This window comes from Equus asinus, chromosome 27, assembly GCF_041296235.1.
Source record: "Equus asinus isolate D_3611 breed Donkey chromosome 27, EquAss-T2T_v2, whole genome shotgun sequence".
In the NCBI taxonomy this organism is placed as follows: domain Eukaryota; kingdom Metazoa; phylum Chordata; class Mammalia; order Perissodactyla; family Equidae; genus Equus; species Equus asinus.
This window is the reverse complement of record NC_091816.1, coordinates 20,467,047-20,487,464: the sequence shown is the minus strand read 5'-3', so window position 1 is coordinate 20,487,464 and position 20,418 is coordinate 20,467,047.

The window sequence follows — 20,418 nt, the reverse complement described above, 5'->3', positions numbered from 1 at the left end:
TTTGCATGTGGCTGACCAGTTTTCCCAGCACCATTTGTTGAAGAGACTTTCTTTTCTCCATTGTAGGCCCTCTGCTCCTTTGTCGAAGATTAGCTGTCCATAGATGTGTGGTTTTATCTCTGGGCTTTCAATTCTGTTCCATTGATCTGTGGACCTGTTTTTGTACCAGTACCATGCTGTTTTGATCACTGTAGCTTTGTAGTATGTTTTGAAATCGGGGATTGTGATTCCGCCGGCTTTGTTTTTCTTGCTCAGGATTGCTTTAGCAATTCGCGGTCTTTTGTTGCCCCATATGAATTTTAGGATTGTTTGTTCAATTTCTGTGAAGAAAGTTCTTGGGATTCTGATTGGGATAGCATTGAATCTGTATATTGCTTTAGGTAGTATGGACATTTTAACTATGTTTATTCTTCCAATCCATGTGCAAGGAATGTCTTTCCATCTCTTTATGTCATCGTCAATTTCTTTCAAGAAAGTCTTGTAGTTTTCATTGTATAGATCCTTCACTTCCTTGGTTAAGTTTATCCCAAGGTATTTTATTCTTTTCGTTTCGATTGTGAATGGGATAGAGTTCTTGAGTTCTTTTTCTGTTAGTTTATTGTTAGTGTATAGAAATGCTACTGATTTATGCACGTTAATTTTATACCCTGCTACTTTGCTGTAGTTGTTGATTATTTCTAATAGTTTTTCTGTGGATTCTTTGGGGTTTTCTATGTATAAGATCATGTCGTCTGCAAACAACGAGAGTTTTACTTCTTCGTTACCTATTTGGATTCCTTTTATTTCTTTTTCCTGCCGAATTGCTCTGGCCAGCACCTCCAGTACTATGTTGAATAGGAGTGGTGAAAGTGGGCACCCTTGTCTTGTTCCTGTCCTCAGAGGGATGGCTTTCAGCTTTTGTCCGTTGAGTGTGATGTTTGCTGTGGGTCTATCATATATGGCCTTTATTATGTTGAGGTACTTTCCTTCTATACCCATTTTACTGAGGGTCTTTATCATAAATGGGTGTTGGATCTTGTCGAATGCTTTCTCTGCATCTATTGAGATGATCATGTGGTTTTTGTTTTTCATTTTGTTGATGTAGTGTATCACATTGATTGACTTGCGGATGTTGAACCATCCCTGTGTCCCTGGTATAAATCCCACTTGATCATGGTGTATAATCTTTTTGATGTATTGCTGTAATCGGTTTGCCAAAATTTTGTTGAGGATTTTTGCATCTATGTTCATCAGTGATATCGGCCTGTAGTTCTCCTTCTTTGTGTTGTCCTTGTCAGGTTTGGGGATCAGAGTGATGTTGGCTTCATAGAATGTGTTAGGGAGTTCTCCATCTTTCTCAATTTTCTGGAACAGTTTGAGGAGAATGGGTATTAAGTCTTCTTTGAATGTTTGGTAGAATTCTCCAGAGAAGCCGTCTGGTCCTGGACTCTTGTTTTTGGGGAGGTTTTTGATTACCGTTTCTATTTCCTTACTTGTGATAGGTCTATTCAGATTCTCCATTTCTTCCTGATTCAGTTTGGGGAGATTGTAGGAGTCTAGGAATTTGTCCATTTCTTCCAGGTTGTTCAATTTGTTGGCATATAGTTTTTCATAGTATTCTCTTATGATCTCTTGTATTTCATTGGTATCTGTTGTGATTTCTCCTCTGTCATTCCTGATTTTATTAATTTGCGATTTCTCTCTTTTTTTCTTGGTGAGTCTGGCTAGGGGTTTGTCAATTTTGTTAATTCTTTCGAAGAACCAACTCTTTGTTTCATTGATCCTTTCTATTGTCTTTTTTGTTTCAATATCGTTTATTTCTGCTCTTATTTTTATTATTTCCCTCCTTCTACTGACTCTGGGCTTTGTTTGTTCTTCTTTTTCTAGTTCTGTTAGGTGTCGTTTGAGGTTGCTTATGTGAGCTTTTTCTTGTTTAGTGAGGTGAGCCTGTATTGCGATGAATTTCCCTCTTAGGACTGCTTTTGCTGCATCCCAAATGATTTGGTATGTCGTGTTCTCATTTTCATTAGTCTCCAGATAAAATTTGATTTCTTCTTTAATTTCTTCAATGATCCATTGTTTGTTGAGAAGCGTGTTGTTTAGTCTCCACATTTTTGCACCTTTCTCTGCTTTTTTCTTGTAGTTGATTTCTAGTTTAATAGCATTATGATCAGAAAAGATGCTTGATATTATTTCAACTCTCTTGTATTTATTGATGTTTGCTTTGGTTCCCAAAATATGGTCAATCCTTGAGAATGTTCCATGTGCACTTGAGAAGAATGTGTAACCTGCTGTTTTTGGATGAAGTGTTCTATATATATCTATTAAGTCCATCTGGTCTAATTTTTCATTTAATTCTATTATTTCCCTGTTGATTTTCTGTCTGGATGTTCTGTCCATTGGTGTTAATGGTGTGTTGAGGTCCCCTACTATTATTGTATTGTTGTTGATGTCTTCTTTTAGTTCTATTAAGAGTTGCTTTACAAATTTTGGTGCTCCTGTGTTGGGTGCGTATATATTTATAAGTGTTATGTCTTCTTGGTGGAGAGTCCCTTTTATCATTATATACTGTCCCTCTTTATCTTTCTTTATCTGTTTTGCTTTGAAATCTACCTTGTCTGATATTAGTATAGCGACACCTGCTTTCTTTTGTTCGTTATTAGCTTGGAGTATTGTTCTCCATCCCTTCACTCTGAGTCTGTGTTTGTCTTTGGGGCTGAGGTGTGTTTCCTGGAGGCAGCATATTGTTGGATCTTGTTCTTTGATCCATCCTGCCACTCTGTGTCTTTTGATTGGGGAGTTCAATCCATTTACATTTAGAGTGATTATTGAGACGTGGGGGCCTTCCACTCCCATTTTGTGTCTTGTTTTCCGGTTTTCTTCAGTTTCCTTTGTTTCTCGTCCCATGGTTTAATCTGTTCTGATGTAGAGCTGCTACTCTCTGTTGTTGTCCTTCTACTTATCTCCTCTGCTCTTGGTTTTGTAGCCCCTTTCCTTTTTTGGATTTTTCAGGAGTGAGGGTTTTCCTGAGGATTTCCTGAAGAGGAGGTTTTGTGGCAATAAACTCCCTTAATTTTTGTTTATCTGGAAAAGTTTTTATTTCTCCATCGTATTTGAAGGATATTTTCGCTGGGTAGAGAATTCTCGGCTGTAGATTTTTGTCCTTCAGATTTTTGAATATATCATTCCACTCCCTTCTAGCCTGTAAAGTTTCTGCCGAGAAATCTGCTGATAGCCTGATGGGGGTTCCTTTGTAGGTTAGTTTCTTTTGCCTGGCTGTCCTTAATATTTTCTCCTTGTCGTTGACTTTTGCTAGCTTCACTACTATATGTCGTGGAGTTGGTCTTCTTGCATTGATAAAGTTTGGAGATCTATTGGCTTCTGTCACCTGCAGATCCATCTCCCTCACCAGATTTGGGAAGTTCTCAGCCATTATTTCTTTGAATAGGTTTTCTGCCCCTTTCTCCTTCTCTTCTCCCTCTGGTATACCTATAATCCTTACGTTGCATCTCCTAATTGTGTCTGATAATTCTCGGAGAGTTTCTTCATTTCTTTTAAGTCTTGCTTCTCTCTCCTCCTCTGCCTGCAACAATTCTATATTGCCATCTTCCAAATTGCTAATTCTTTCCTCCATATTATCGGCCCTACTGTTCAGAGCATCTAGATTTTTCTTAATCTCCTCTATTGTGTTCTTCATTTCCAATATTTCTGTTTGGTTCTTCTTTATCGTATCAGACTCTTTTGTGACATAGCTCCTGAACTCGTTGAGTTGTCGGTCAGAGTTCTCTCTTAACTCATTGAGGATCTTAATGATGGCTGTTTTGAAGTCGTCATCATTTAGGTTATATATCTCATTTTCTTTGGGATTGTTTTCTGTGTATTTGTTACCTTCTTTCTGTTCTGGAGATTTAATGTATTTTTTCATATTGCTTGATGATGTTGATTTGTGCCTCCGCATGGAGATAGAGTTTAGTTGCTCCTTTCACTTGTTTCAGCTGCTGTGGTGGGGGGAGCCGCTGTTTATACTTCACCTACCAGGAACCCTGTCCGTAGTTGCTAACTGGGCCTGGGCCCCTCTTCATAGCCACAGTGGCCCTTTGTATTCCCTCCTCTGCCGTGGGGGCCGTCACAGGGGGGCTTCAGGCTGCAGGTGCCTACTGTTGCAGCCCACCTAGATGTGCTCTCTCCTTGGGGTCTGCAACGGTGTTATGGGCTTTTCCAGCGGCCAGGGGTGGGATCACTTATATTTGTTGCTCCGTTGCTCTCTGCACCCACCAAAACTCACTTGTCCTCTATGGGTCGCAGGAGAGCTATTGGCATCTTCTACAGTCTGTGGTTAGTACACTTAGCTATGCTGCTTTTGCCCTGGGGTCTTCCAGCCTTGTGGCTGGCGGCTGGGTGCCTTCTACTGGTGCTGTGCAGAGGCTTTCCCTAAGGCTGCTGTGAGCCTGTAGGGTTTCCCACTAGGCTACTAAGCTGGGTCTCTGGAACTCTCTCCAGCCCCAGTCCTCTCTGAGATCTCCGGCAATCCCTAGCCTCACGGGGCGGGCAACGGCAGCTGGGGGTCGCCCCGCCCTCAGGGCTTCTCTCCCGGCCTCTGCCGGAAGCCCTGAATGCTGGGCGTGGCCCCTCTGCTAATGGCAGACAAAGAGTTTTGTCTGCTGCCTGCCGGAGCTCCGGCGCTTCCCCTCCGGGTCGCAGGACCGGCCTTTGAAACTTCCCCCCGCCCCGGTCCTCTCCGAGATCTCCGGCAATCCCTAGCCCCACGGGGCGGGCAACGGCAGCTGGGGGTCGCCCCGCTCTCTGGGATTCTCTCCGGGCCTCTCCCGGAGCCGTGAATGTTCAGCGTGGCCCCTCTGCTAAGGGCAGACAGAGAGTTTTGTCTGCTGCCCGGGCGGAGCTCCGGCGCTTCCCCTCCGGGTCGCAGGACCGGCCTTTGAAACTTCCCCCCGCCCCGGTCCTCTCCGAGATCTCCGGCAATCCCTAGCCCCACGGGGCGGGCAACGGCAGCTGGGGGTCGCCCCGCTCTCTGGGATTCTCTCCGGGCCTCTCCCGGAGCCGTGAATGTTCAGCGTGGCCCCTCTGCTAAGGGCAGACAGAGAGTTTTGTCTGCTGCCCGGGCGGAGCTCCGGCACTTCCCCTCCGGGTCACAGAACCGGCCCTTGAAACTTCCCCCCGCCCCGGTCCTCTCCGAGATCTCCGGCAATCCCTAGCCCCACGGGGCGGGCAACGGCAGCTGGGAGACCTCCGTGCCCTCCGTGTCTCTCTCTGGGACCCTCCGGGCGCCCCGAGCACCAGGCTGGGTCTCCCCGTCAATGGCGGGGAGAGACTCTCCCCGCGGGCTCAGGTGTGCAACTCCAAAGTTTCCCTCTGCGTTTAGGAGTAATTGCGGGGGGTTTAGGTAGGGTTCTGGTCACCTGTTTCCACCGTCGCTCCTCTGTTGTGTTCTCGCTCCTGGCCTAGATGTGTGTGGATCCTCTGGGGGCGTCCGTTGGAAGAAAGCCGCTTGCGGGTACTAGGCTGCCCGTCGGGGTCGGAGAGTTTTCACCTATTTCCACATCCTCCCGGAGGAAAGTCCATTCGCCTTCCGATGTATAGTCGCGTGGGTGTCTCAGACGTCCTGAGATGTTGTCTGGATATCCTTTGTCAAGCGATAAGTGTCCAAATAATTGTAGACTCGAAGGGCGAGAGACAAAGAGGACTACTCACGGCGCCATCTTGGACCCCCTCCCGAGATATCATCTTTTTAAAAGGGAATACCTAAAATCATTTCTAAATTCCTTGAAACTCTGGGTTAATTCATTTCTGAAACAGATCAATGCCCATCAACGTTGTTGGCTCCATCACACCCAGTCACTCTTGATGATAAAGTAGAAGGGACGATGCACTTGGTCAGCTGCCCCTTGAGAGAGAGACATGCTATCTTAACAGCATTCATTCCAAATCTACAGTGTATGTCATGGTTGTTTGGCCAGAAATGCTCTATATCTGTGCTTCTAATATCGCTCAGGAAGATGTCAACAAAATACAGTGTTTGAATGATATCACGGGATCACAGCAAGAGGCTCTCAGTTCGCCTGAAAGTTGGTTTGCCATTTTCTTACCATTGTTTATGTTCACCTTTATAATGTATAGTGTTTGTGATGACTAGGGACCTGTTTAAAACAAAAATTCACTAGTTTTCTATTCATAATGCTAAATTTTGGCCCTATAGTTTCTAAAGAGTCCCTTGCTTCAATTCAAATATACTGTAGGTATTTCAACAGGATTGCATAGCCATGAATCATTTTTCTAGTTCATTCCACAAATAAATGTTACCTATCAACATGGTAGATGGACAAGCACTATGCTGGGTGCTAGGCACACGACACACCAACAGATAAATGAAATAAGATGAAAAAAATTCAAAGAATACAAGTGTGTACTATGGATTTGGCACTAAATGGAGAGTGATGAGTCCATTTCAGTTAATTCTATTCTCCTCTGAAAATGTTAGAGTTTACGAAAAGTTACAAAATGTTATTTTTATAATATTTTTAGGAATTATGTTTAATATTAATTCTATGTCTATTAAAAACACTGAAGAAATCTTGAATCATGTTATTCCAGTAAATTATATTAATAATATTTATAGTGGCTCATACATTATTAAGTATTCTTTGTGTATTAAGATGGCAACCTACTAAAGACCTAATTTTCCCATCAAATTTTGGGAAAACATTGATAGTATGTTGAGCCCATTCAAGAAGCATAGCCGACTCATCTTTCATCTCTGGGCAAATGATTCATTTTCCTGAAGCTATTTGGGCCAATATCTATTGTTACTTTCTATACCTTATTGATATTAGAGCCATTTGAGTCTATCCATGGCTCCAACAAACACCGTTTAAGCTAATAGTGCCATTCATTAGAATTAAGAAGCTTTTCAACATCAAAGTCAAAAGCCAATCTTGGGATATTTCCTCCTCTCACAAAGAATCTATCTAGTTCTGACCTTTGAAGTGCACTATTATTATCGGGTGGGAATGTAAACTGACTCTTGACACGAAACAAAAACATTACTGGTGGATTTCAAAACACATTTCCCAATTCCTTCATCAGTGGCTCATCTAGTCAGTGTAGTAAAGCAGGAAAGATGAGTTCACAGATAAGACTAGATTATAGAAAAGAGAGTCTAGCTTAAGCTTGTTTTATTACTGAAATAAGTCATTTTTAAATTACCTTGTCACTTAAATTTGGTTTCCTTTTTCTCAATTTGCAACATGAATTATCATATTTTAATCCTCAAAATATTGAACCGAGAGTCATGCCAAGGCAAAATTATGCTTAAAACACTACCTTTTTTTATGGGTAGCTGTTAGACTTGTCTCAAATAAATAACTCTTCTAGCATATTAATATATAATGAAGAAAGTATGAGTAGTTCTTAATACATAGTCAAAGGAACTGCTGTCAGCTAAAGAAGCTGCGGTTTATGCATGTCTGGGAATGAGTAGTCCAACCAAAAAACCAATATTCACTTGCAGGAATGTTTGGTTAACAACATATAACCAAGCTTTACAATGTCAAACAAAGCAATCTTTGAAAGTTACTTAGTGATAGGGGATAAAAATAAACCATTGAATAACAGAGCTAATGCTAAAATCATTAGAAACCACTATGTTTTAAAATATCATAGACAGAAACTCTTCTAAAAAACTCAGTAGGCTGAGTTCCCCACTCCCTTGCTGAACAGAGCGTGTGTTCCTACGTGCTCAAGGTAAAAATATCTTCAGTCAGTGGTTCAAAGACTCTCAAAAGCATTAAAACGTTGACCCTCATGGTATCCCAGGTGGTAACACCAAAAATCTCTATTTGCAGATAGAGAAAATAGAATACAGATGTAGAATATAGATAGAGAAAATAGAGATAAACGAATAAAAACCCAAGCATTTATGCCAATGCTTTTCACTGCAGCCCTGGCCTCCACTTGTTTCTTATTACAAAGGAATCCAGATTCTTTAAATAACATAATCTTTTAGATAGAGAAACCGCCAAAGAATTAAACCAGCTGTGGGTCTTTGTTTTCCTGAGTGCATTTCTCTAATGTGGTCGTAATTGCCTCCTTCAAGGCCTTCTTTACAAGCTTTGTGGATTATTTTTAACAATACCTTTTCTTGACCTTTCTGTCTTGCTATAAATTTTAAGACTTCCTTATTTAATTAGCATGGAGTACTGTCTGGGCATTGGGATTTTTTTTTTAAGGCTCCTCGGGTGATTTCATGTGCTACAAACTTTGAAAACAACCGTCCTACACTATACTTTTTGTAGAAAAATAAAAGTATACTGAAGTCTGAATTTTTCAGATAATTGTCTTAAATCTTTATTTCACAGAGCAATATAATATTTGGGCCTCACATAAACAAATTAATAGGTAGGATATATGGTTTCCATAAGATATTCATATCATTTCTTTATAGTTGAACAATATACGTTGACAGATCACGTCTAAATGACAAAACTCCAACATTGTGAGGTGCGATCATCAATGTTCTTTGAAACTCAAATGGGAACACACTCTTTCTAGAATTAACTAATGTTATCTTTATGCCTTGGGTCAACTTTCCCATACCACCCCCTGCCAACTCTCCACCCTATACCGTACTCCCTTCTTTTGCATCTAAAAGGCAGGTGACCTTTAAGTCTTTGCTAGATAAAAATCTCTTCACAGGTAACTCACAGGCTCGCAAAGCAGCTGGTTGCATTAGCGATAACTCTAGTCATTACAATGCTCCATCTTCTTCTAAAGGGCAAATGCCTCCCAGCATATTTCATTCATGCTGTCAGTTCTGCCTAGTGGAGTAAAAGCAAACCAAGTGTACTCAGTCTCCCACTAAGACCCTTTTAGAGTGTGACACAATTAGCATACTTTCTTTCCCATTGTTCTTCTCTTTTCATGGAAAGAGAGATTGAAGATGGATGCCATCAACAACGATGCCCGGCTAGAATCTAATTACACATTCTTTCAATCATTCAGCATTCCGGTTATTTACTTCTACATTAAAACAACCCCAAACATTAGTGATTTTAAAAAGCAATTTATTATTTTTATTTTACAGTTGTGTGGTCTGACCAGCCATATCTGCAGTTGTTGATCAAGGTCTTCCAAGTGGTTGCAAGTTAGATAGCAGCTACAGTCATGTGAAGGCTCAAGTGGGATGTACATCCAGTGTAGCTTCTTTACTCACCTCACTGATCCTCGTCCTCTCTCTCTCTCTCCACCTGCCTTCTCAATCCCTAAGAGAATTACCACTTGGCATGAACTCTACATCATTTGATGGTCCCCAGGTTGTCACACATCTAACATGGCAGTTGACTCTAAGAATCAGGAAACAGAAGCTGTGAGGGCACTTAATGGCTATGCTCAGATCTGGCACAATGTTGTTGTGGCCATTTTTATTTTATTGGTCAAAGCAGTCACCTTACCTGTCCATATTGAAGGGAGTGGGGAGGTTGACTCCATTTCCTGATCACATTACAGAAGAGCACGTGGAATGGAAGATATTGCTTTGATCATCCTTGGAAAATATAGTCTGCCACATTCAGCAAAGCTTTGATGAGTGTTCTTTATGCCCTAGGCACCAAGCTACTTTCTAATGATTAAAATACAAGTAAATCATGGTCCCTGTAAGTTAACAATTTTGGCAGCTGAGTCACATACTGCCTCCATCCTCTAGGTCTTATTCACAGAACTGCTGTCAAGCTACAACATGATATTTACTATAAAGTTTTTTAAACTATGGTCACAATTTTGCTTCTGTTCTCACCCTCTTATTCTAACTTGAAATATCATTCTATTATCTACTTCTGTTATCTACTTCTTTGACTCCATCATCTAAGAAGCATACCTTCTATATTTTATATAAATCATTCATTTGTTGATTTAACCTATGTTTATTGAGTACCTTCAATAGTCAAAGCATTGATAAAAATATACACATTGAATGGAAATGACCAATGACTTAACACTTTGTCTTGCTACTCGACACCTCCCAAAGGCTAGTATTGATTCATCAACACATCCCAAATACAGCTGTTCAGAGGGCTGAAACCTCTGTAAATGTACAATCTGCTAGCCCATATTTCCACAACTAGTCCACAAGGAAAGCATATCAGACTTCCTCAGATGCCGTATTTGCCATATTTGATCTATTGGAGCAGTATCTCATAAAAAAAAACCCAAAGTTTGGTTTAATGACAATGCAAGCTCAAATGGAGTCCAGGTGATCACTGCTTTCTATTTTAGTTTCATGTATGATATATGTTTTATGAATTTTTATATTTTATAATCTCTTCAAGATTAACAGCTTATTTGACTTCATTTGATTTTCAAAAGCACCGAAACCTGTGTACCAAGAGTCTAGGATTGGAATGTTTTCATTAATCAAAAACTCTTAATTGAAAACTATTTATCAGATAAGGATTACTGGTTTCAGAAGAACTAAAATTTAATTAACATACTCAATTGAACATAAATCATTGGACTTGAACTAGAATTTCATTACTTTGTCTTAAGTTACTGTCTAAATATTGTTTTGTCCTAAGTCATAATTAATAGCAACACTGATTACCATACAATAGCTATGCCATCTACAAAGAGTTCTAACTGATACAAATTAATAGACAAAAGGGAATTTTCTATGAGACTACTTCTTCTATATAATGGTTTTAATGTTATAATCTCTCACAAAAAAATCTTCTCAGCTAAGTCAAGTACTTTAGCTTTGAAAGCATACAATTTCCAAGATATGGAACTGACTGACACATAAATTTGGTCTCTAATAATCAACTTATTTGATTTTCCAACTTTAATTCTTCATTCCTACAACCACTTCCATAGAGGTAAATTGATAATAATTTCCAATTTTATTATCACCAGAAACAGTCTAGTTTCATTCTCCTACTGAATCAGCTGACTCTGTGGTAAAGCTCTGCTGTATTTGGATCTGATACTTTAAGACTATATGAAAGCTCACTAGGATGAGCATTCTTGAAGCTCTCTGTTGTTGGGTCTCTCTTTACTGTGTAATACACTTCTCATCTAGAAAAACAGAATACTACCCAAGTCTGTTTTGCTGCAAGCCTGGATAAAATTATATCTCACTGTCCACTACATCTTTAAATGTTTCTCAAATATTAACTAACTAAAACAATTACATTAAGTAACTTGCTTGAAGGCATTGTATTTTTTTCAGAATTATGTAAGCCCACCACAGACGGTTAAGAATCTTGATCATACCTGATAAACGTTACTATCCATAACATTATAAGTATTCTTACTACTTTAATGCATTCTGTGTTTAACATATGGAGAAACTAAGTCACAGAACTTCATAGCCCTATAAAAGAGTAGAGATGAGACATTAATTCCATCAATAAAATTAAAGGCTTTCCAGATTCTACTCATGAGTCCTACCCACCAGACCATAAATTCTACTTTTAAAAATCATTAAATTACCCTTTAGCTCAAGTGACAGAACAGGTCCTTTCAAACCTAGGTGTCTTTGGTTCACGTGCCAAAATGGAAGGATTTGTCATAAAACTACAAAAAGAACTTTGATTAAAGAACCCTTAATGAAGATCTGACATTTAATCTGTTCTTTTATTGGAGAAGATCTTTAAATATTCTCTCCTTATGAATTCATTTCATATTAACTTGGAATAGTACTTGATCATAGGAACGTGACTGTATGCTGGTACTAAAAGAAGATAATTAAGCAATATGTTCTGCCAAGGACATCACCACCCTATAAATCCATCAACCCACTTGGATAGCTAATAATTTCAGTAATGTTGCCATGACATTGTAATGAGAATGTTTCATATCCTGCAGCTCCTTTGTCAATTAGACCTGCTCTACGGTCAAATGCTGGCAGCTTTGTAATAAAATTTTCATATGTTTGCTGTGCCCCTTCTGAGGGGCTTTCCCCCTACATTAAAGTAAAACGCCAACAGGGCTTAGATGTAGATAGGCTCCTAAAATAGTCTCTCATACATTCATTACCTTTCTGAACATTCTATCAGCATGCATTGAGAAAAACAATATTGTATGAGCTTGTATAAAGTACCAAAGGCAGATAGTATGCATTATCTACTAATATTAATAGAGATATGCTGAAATAATATACTAAGAAATGGAGCCATATTTTAAATGGCAATTTTAAAATAAATAGTTCTATGAAACTGACTTATAGTTGAAGATCTAATGCACTTTTTCTTTTTTCTTTTTCCCTGTGAAGTTTCCAGTTGACTAAAGAAAACCCAAAAGGATAACAATAAGAATTTGGTCTTCTGAATTCCAATCAATAGCAGAAGTGTGTGTGTGGCAGGGGGCGGTAGGGAGGGGAGGCTTTTATCCACATGAAGATAATAGGAAGCCTGTACCAGAAAAACACTTACTCTTATGGTCAATAAGAAAATGTATTTTCACATTAATAGTATTTTTCATTGACCAAAACAAAAGCAATAGATGTTAATCCGCATTTGTCGCTTTAAATTAGCTTATATATGGAGGAATCTGAGCCTTTAGTAAACCTCTTTGAAAACAGAAAAGACTCTGGACTGGACCAGGAGGTCCTTGGAACCCACAGGGTATAGATGTTTGCCCTCAAAAACATCCATAGAAAATGCTTTTGATTGACTCATATGGGAATATAGAAAACTGTCTCAAGATTTCCAACATGATACTCAGACTCTTAAAGTCCCAGTGGACTGAAGACAAAACACTAGGTCAGAAAATGGTATGTGGGGGCTGGCCCCTTGGCGTACTGGTTAAGTTTGGCGCACCCTGCTTCAGCAGCCCAGATGTTCAAGGGTTCAGTTCCCAGGAGTGGACCTACACCAGTCATCGGTGGTCATGCTGTGGTAGCGACCCACATACAAAATAGAGGAAGATTGCCACAGATGTTATCTCAGAGTAAATCTTCCTCAGCAAGAAAAAACAGGCACTTGGGAAAAAAAATTTAACCGTATTGTATTTTTCAGTGAGAAAAAAAAACAAAGAAAAAGTAATCTGATAAAGGGTTGTTCTCCAAAATATACAAAGAACACTTAAAGGTCAACAATAAGAAAACAAATGACCTGACTAAAAAATGGGTCAAAGATCTTAACAGATACTTCACCAAAGAACACATACAGATGGCAAATAAGCATATGAAAACATGCTCCATCTTATATGTCATATGTCGTCTAAATACACATGAAATGCAAATTAAAACAAGATACCAATACATAGCTATTAGAATAGCCCAAATCCAAAACATTGAAAACACTAGATGCTGACAAGGATGTGGAAAAACAGGAACTCCCAAACATTGCTGGTGAGAATGCAAAATGGTGCAGCCACTTTGGAAAACAATTTGGTGGTTTCTTACGAAACTAAACAAACCCTTACCATACAATCCAGCAATCATGCTCCTTGGTATTTGCCCAAAGGAGTTAAAAACTTATGTCCACACAAAAAATTGGCACTCAATGTTTATGTCAGCTTTGTTCATAATTGCCAAAACTTGGAAGCAACCAAGATGTCCTTCAGTAGGTGGATGGGTTATTAAACTGTGTTACATCCAGACAGTGGAATATTATTTAGCACTGAAAAGAAATGAGCTATCAAAAAGCTATGAAATGAGCAATGAAAAGACATGGAGTGAATGCATGTTGCTAAGTGAAAGAAGGCAATCTGGAAAGCTACATACTGTATGATTCCAACTACATCACATTGTAGAAAAGGCAAAACTGTGGAGACAAGAAAAAGATCAGTGGTTGCCAGGGATGGGAATGGGGAGACATAAATCGGCAAGAAATGGAATCAAGTTGGGTCTCTACTTAGATTCCTCACATCGTGTATCACTGTGGACTGACACTGCTCTTACTTCTCCTCCCAAGGGCCTCCAGGTTCCATAAAGACTATTTCTTCTCATCTATGAACTCCCCCTTCCAAACACGATGCTTTACGGTACAATGACCAATAATATGTCTTGAATGAATATTGGAGAACAGAGATGGAAAATTTCCCAACGTTAGACACTGAAAGAAATTATGAATATATGAAAACTGGTGGAATTGGTTAAAAGCAAAGCTATTAAAAGAAACCAAAACCACTCCTGCCAGAAGAAGTCAATTGTTCTAAATGCTATGTAGAATTTTTCACTTTATTTCGGCAATCATTTATATGATTCATATTAGAAAAAATTCCCAGAGGCCTTAGAAAGTCACCACTTTTAATAGAGAAAAGTGTTTCCCTGTGAAACATATTACCTCCTGTTAGGACATTTGTCCTTTCATGAAAGATGTATTAGTATTCTTGTTTATTGATCTTATCTCAATACCTCTAAATTGTAAATGAAATTTTTTTTTACCACATTTAACCTGATATTTTGGTTCTTTTTGAACAGGTTTGTATTGGATACTCAGTTTTCTTAGTTTTTATGTAAATTCCTTGTTTTGTATTCAGGAAATGTAGTTCCACCTTCCATTTCTTTTCTCTTAAAATACTTTTCAAAATGATGCCAGCTTCTTTGCACAGTGGGGAAATGTAAAGTTGGGCTCTTAAATTGTTTTTGAATGCCCAAGTTTCCTCTTCCTTTATTTTAACTAAGAAATAAACAAAAATCTTCCACTTAAACTCTTTGACATGATTGATGCTGTCAGTTAACTCTTTATCGTGGAATAAAGCCACCTTTAGAAAATGACACCATATAAAATAGATGGTGGGGATGTTTATTCTCTGATATTTTTACCAGACCCCAAAGGAACAAGGAGGAGAACAATGCATGCTTACCTTCCCCCAGGGCAACAGCTGTTTCTCTCAACAAAAGAGAAGGCCTCTGCTCTTGAGCACCTAAACCACCTTAAAATTCGTTCTTGTTCCCATTTTGCTCATGCTCAGCACTCTAACATTTATAAACTTTCCATATGGCAAAGCAGATGAGAATCCCTTTGGGGGTATCTTGCAAATACCAAATGAAATATCGTAAGTGATAAAACGTTACAGTTGTCTAATTCTTAACGCTTCAAATGTGTCCCATGTTCTCTCAACTGTGGCCTCGCATGTGTACTTGCAAAACCATCCTCCTTCCTGTGGAACTGCAATAATTTACAGTTTCTTTCCTGAATTTCAACCCTCAATTTAAGCAGTGCAAACAAAGCATCATATCAACAAAAAAACCAGAAACATTTAACCTGGAAAACAATGAATATTTTCTCTATGGGGTGATAGAACATACAGTAAATCAACACTGTGGGGAAATTTCATCTAAATTTAAGGAAGAGAGGGGAAAAAAATTACCAAGGGTAATTAATTGCCTGTGAACTTGAGAAATAAATCTTAAAATAAATCGCTGAAAATCCATTCAAGTTCTTAATACTTAGGAACCACATTCAAACAAGAAAACACAGGCAAGCAAATAAAACCTCTAAATGAAGGCTCTTAAGTTTAAAAACTCTGAAAACAATACATGACAAACATATGGCAAAATTTGAAAGCACATATTACCTGAAAATAAGGGGAGGGGTGTGAAATGCCACAGTAAACGTTCGTGCAGCATTTTACTTGAAACTGCTGTACAGACATGGGTGAGGAGCGTGGCCCTGTGATAAGAACACCCAGTACATTAGAGGAACTCTACAAATTACACTGAATCAAATGGAATGGAATTGTTATATGATCACAGAGTAAAACCCATTGGCCAATAACTCTAACAAATATTATTTTCCGGTTATAATACAAACATAATGCAAACGTAAGTAAGAAAATACTTATGTTGAAGACAGACTTTCCAGAGCCTCCATAGACTCAAGAGGTTTGCCCTCAAATAACAAACTGTTTTGCAAAGTAGAACAAAAATGCCCCATGACCCTACGTAATTTTTTTTAATATTGTCCCTAATGAGCATTGTCTTTCTTTGCAATGAGTTTTCTCACCCAAGGAAAGTGGAAAATTTAGATGATCCAGATGGAAACAGATATTTTGCCTAAATTATCTGAACAGCTGTCTTAAACTTTTGCTTTGCTACGGACACGTAGACTTGGTGTCTATGCACTACAGTCTTTCAAATCATTTACATTCTTTTAATCCCTGGTAATAGAAATCATCAGTTCTGCGTTAGAGATTGGGAAATTGGTGCATTTGCTCTTTCATTTAACATATATTTTTTAAGGTGGAGACATTACTAAATGTGGAGGGTAAAAATATAAATGTGATGCAGTCTCCGCCCAAAAGGAGTTCAGACAAACATATAGATTTCAGCATAAAAACATATAAGCAGTAGTATATTCTAGAACTAAACTAATACTATAGTTATATAGAACTGTAATATGAACTATCACAAATATCTACAGGCACACAGAAGCATGTGCCACAGTCAGAAGAGAGAATACAAGTGCAAGTCCTTGATGAGTTTTAATGGTGCCATGTATAAGTTTAGAGAATTGATGGTCAAACTAGAAAACCACTCATTTACTGTAGACACATACCATCCCGTGGTGAAATGGGCTCTGGTCAAAGGCCCATAAACCTTGGGTGAAATAAGCTAGACCACTGTGATATAATAAAAAATATATTTGGGCTTTTTCCCAGTTCTTAGCACAGAGCTTCTAAAATCTTTGGAATTTCCTGAGTGATAGAAGTCCCTTGTTATTTACAATGAGTCCCGTCAACTATACCTGAGTTTATGATAGTGAAGTGACTAATGATGGACCCCTAGATATCTTCAGGAGAGGGGCTGGCTGCCAGAGGAACCAACCATGTGATTAGAGAGCTGGAACTTTCTTCCTCCCATATTCTTCCTCTGGAGAGGTATAGGGGCTGGGGGTTAAGTTCAACTATCAACTATCAATAGCCAATGATTTAATCAGTCATGCCTACAAAATGAAACCTCCATAAAAATCCCTAAACATAGGCTTCAGAGAACTGGAGTGGTGAACACATCGAGGGGCTGTGACAATGGCATGCCTGAAGACAGCATGGAAGCCCTGCACACACACCCCCCAACATCTCGCCCAGTGCATCTCTCCCATTTAGCTGTTCCTGAGTTGTATCCTTTATAATAAGCAACTGATAGTAAGTAAAGTGTCTCCTGAGTTCTGTGTGTTATTCTAGCAAATTATCAAAGTTGGTGGGGGTGTTATATGAACCCCCAAATTTGTAGTTGGCAGGGCAGGAATGTGGGTAGCCTGAACACCACATTTGTGGTTGGCGTCTGAAGTAGAGGCAGTCTTGTGGGACTGAGCCTTTCATCTGTGGGGTCTGACACCAATTCTGGGAGTTAGTGTCAGAGTTGAATTGAATTGTTCAACATCCAGCTGGTGTCAGAGAATTAGAGAATTGGTGTGGAAAAGATACCACGTATTTGGTGTCAGGGGAATAAAACCTCTCAACTACATGAACTTTAACAATTCCCCTGCCATTCTAGTGTTGGTTCTGCTTTTAGATGTGAGAAATATTCTCAAAAGCTAAAGGTTTCTATGCTAGACTGATTAGCCATTCCTCCTTTGAGATTTAGTATATACCACATTCTACTGAAATTTTCTGTTTATTGGTCCATGTCCCATGCAGGTACATAAATTCCTGGAAGGAAAGAATCATATGTTATTTGTATTTGCCACATAATGGGAAATCAATAAATATTGATTTAATGAAAGGAAGGAAGAAATTTCTGATAGGAGCACTAATGTCTTAGCTCTAAGCAGAAGTAAATCATCATTTGTATAACCCTAACCTCTCCTCTAAAATTGTAATGAAAATTGAGCTCAAGAAGATTGAAATCGAGAAGATTTGGAACGGCACACTAACCCTTCGTACTGGGGCAGGACTATTTACAATATCTGAAAAGGGCATAGAATATCAATTAAATTTACAATACGTTGAAAACACCAAATGCTGATGGGGATGAGGAGCAAATGGAACTCTCATAAATTACTGGTAGGAGTACAAATTAGTATAACCACTTTGGAAAACAGTTCGTCAGTTTCTTATAAAATTTAACATTTAGTTACCATAAAACCCAGTGGTCACACTCCTGGTACTCACCCAAGAGAAATGAAAGCATGTGCATACAGAAATATTTGCATGCAGATATTATAGCAGCTTTATTCACAATAGCCAGGAACTATGGGGGGAAAGTTAAATTTCCATCAGCTGGTGAATAGATAAACTGTGATACATTCATACAACTGAATTCTACTCAGCAAAATAAAGGAATGAATTACTGATACAATCAACAACATGGATGAATATCAAAAGTACTATGCTAAGCGAAAGAAATCAAGCACAAAAAACTTCATACTGTTAGATCCCATTTATATGCCATTCTGGAAAAGGCAAAACTAAGAACAGAAAGCAGATCAGTAGTTGCCTAGAGCTGGATACCAGGGGAATGGACTGCACGCCAAGAGGCACAAGGGAAATTTTAGGGGTGATGGAAAGGTTCTATGTCTTGATTGTGGTGGTGGTGAAGTATTGCATACATTTATCAAAACTCATCAAACTAATCATTTAAGAAAGGTGACTTTTACCATACATAAATTATATCTCAATAAACCCTGACCATAAAAAACTACAATATGCTATTTAATCCTGCCATTAAGTTGGAAAATATTTAAACTAAAACATTGCCCCAAATGTTGGTTTTTTGCCTTTGCTACACGTTTCTAGGACATGGAAGTAGGAATTTCCAACTTAGTGTAGTGTCAACCTGAAATAGGAAATTAAAATATTCTTTTTGCTTTATGATTTGCTTTTCATGTTAAGAAGGCTATTGGGGCCGGCACTGTGGCAAAGTGGTTAAGTTCAGCACACTCCACTTTGGCGGCCCAGGTTCGTGGGTTCAGATCCTGGGTGTGGACCTACACCACTCATCAGCCATGCTGTGGCAGCAACCCACATACAAAATAGATGAAGATCGGCACAGATTTTAGCTCAGGGCAAATCTTCCCCAGCAAAAAAAAAAGAGAGAGGGGGCTATTGTGAAGAGTGGAGGCAATTAAAGTGAATCCCATTTACATTTCTATTACTTGATATTTTATTCTAGTAAATAAAACCAAAATATTCTATCTTTAGATATGACTTCATAATCAACTATGAGAGTAGGTGCATGAGTATCATTATTTAAACCAGCTCCATCCATCCACAAGAAGGAGTAAGTGAAGGAACTCCTGTAAACCCACAGTGAATGTTCAGTGGTCCTGGCCAGAGTCTAACACTACACAGAACCCCCAGAAACCATCATAACCCTTTAGAAGCAATGTATTTAGTTTGATGCAAATTGTGCAGGGTTTCTCTTCTAAAATTATAAATAGCTGTCTTATTAATCTAGAACTACCAGAATTTCTCAACTAATGTTGCCAACACAGACAAGAGAAAAATCTGTATTAGAAGCTGACATGGCCCAAAACCCTTATTTTCACTAAGATACTTCAAACATTCACCTTTAGGACCTCGAAACCAAGTAAAAGAGGTTCTTCTTCAAAATACATTCTGCTTCCAATATTTACATGTTAAAAGAATTCTAAATGGGATATTTTAAATATTAGCTAGTATTATGTTAACCAGCACCAACTTTTTAAATAGGAAGAAGAAAGAAGAGAAAAGGAAGGGAAAGACACAGCAAGAAGGAAATGTTTTGCTCCAAGTGGAAAAATACTGCTGCAGATTACAAATAATAGCCTCAAAGGATGCGTGCTTCTCTGAAAATCTGAACACAGCCTCTCTATATTTCAGAATTAATAGGGAAAGGAGGAACATGGATACCTGAAACCAGTAGTAATGATGTGCCTTACCGTCTTACATCCCTGTCTGTGACAGGTTTTATAAAAGAGTTATTAGTGAGTTAAAATAAGATGATACACTATTCACCTGATTCCTCCCTTTGCCTACACAAAATAGATCGTTCATTTCTTTGAAACCAACTTTCCTTCGCTACTGTCCTATCCCTGCCAATTATATGATTATTTAAAGTGGTGTCATCTCTGACTCTTCCCACCCCTGAATCCCAGTGTGCAATCAGCTGCCCAGCCCTTCTCTAGGAACACTTCGCACAAACCAACTTTATCACATTTCGGCCAGACCAATGCTACAGTCTCTCATTTGGCTTCCCCACGTCAAGTTTTGCTTCACTCAGTCCACCTAACTACTGCTTCTAACGCAATCCTCTTTCACAGAAACAATCTGTGCAGGTCACTCTCCTACAGAAAAACCTCCAATGGCTCCCTATTGCCAAAGGTCAAAACTTATTTAACAGGTCAAAACTTACAACACTTCAAAATACAACCCACTGTCTCCCAAATTTTGCCACTATTCACTTAAATTAACCTTCTCTTTCAGACTAGCCTATTCTTCTCTCTAGAACATGCTGTGTTCATTACCCAAATGACCCTTTTGGAAAAGATTTTTTCTGAGACAACA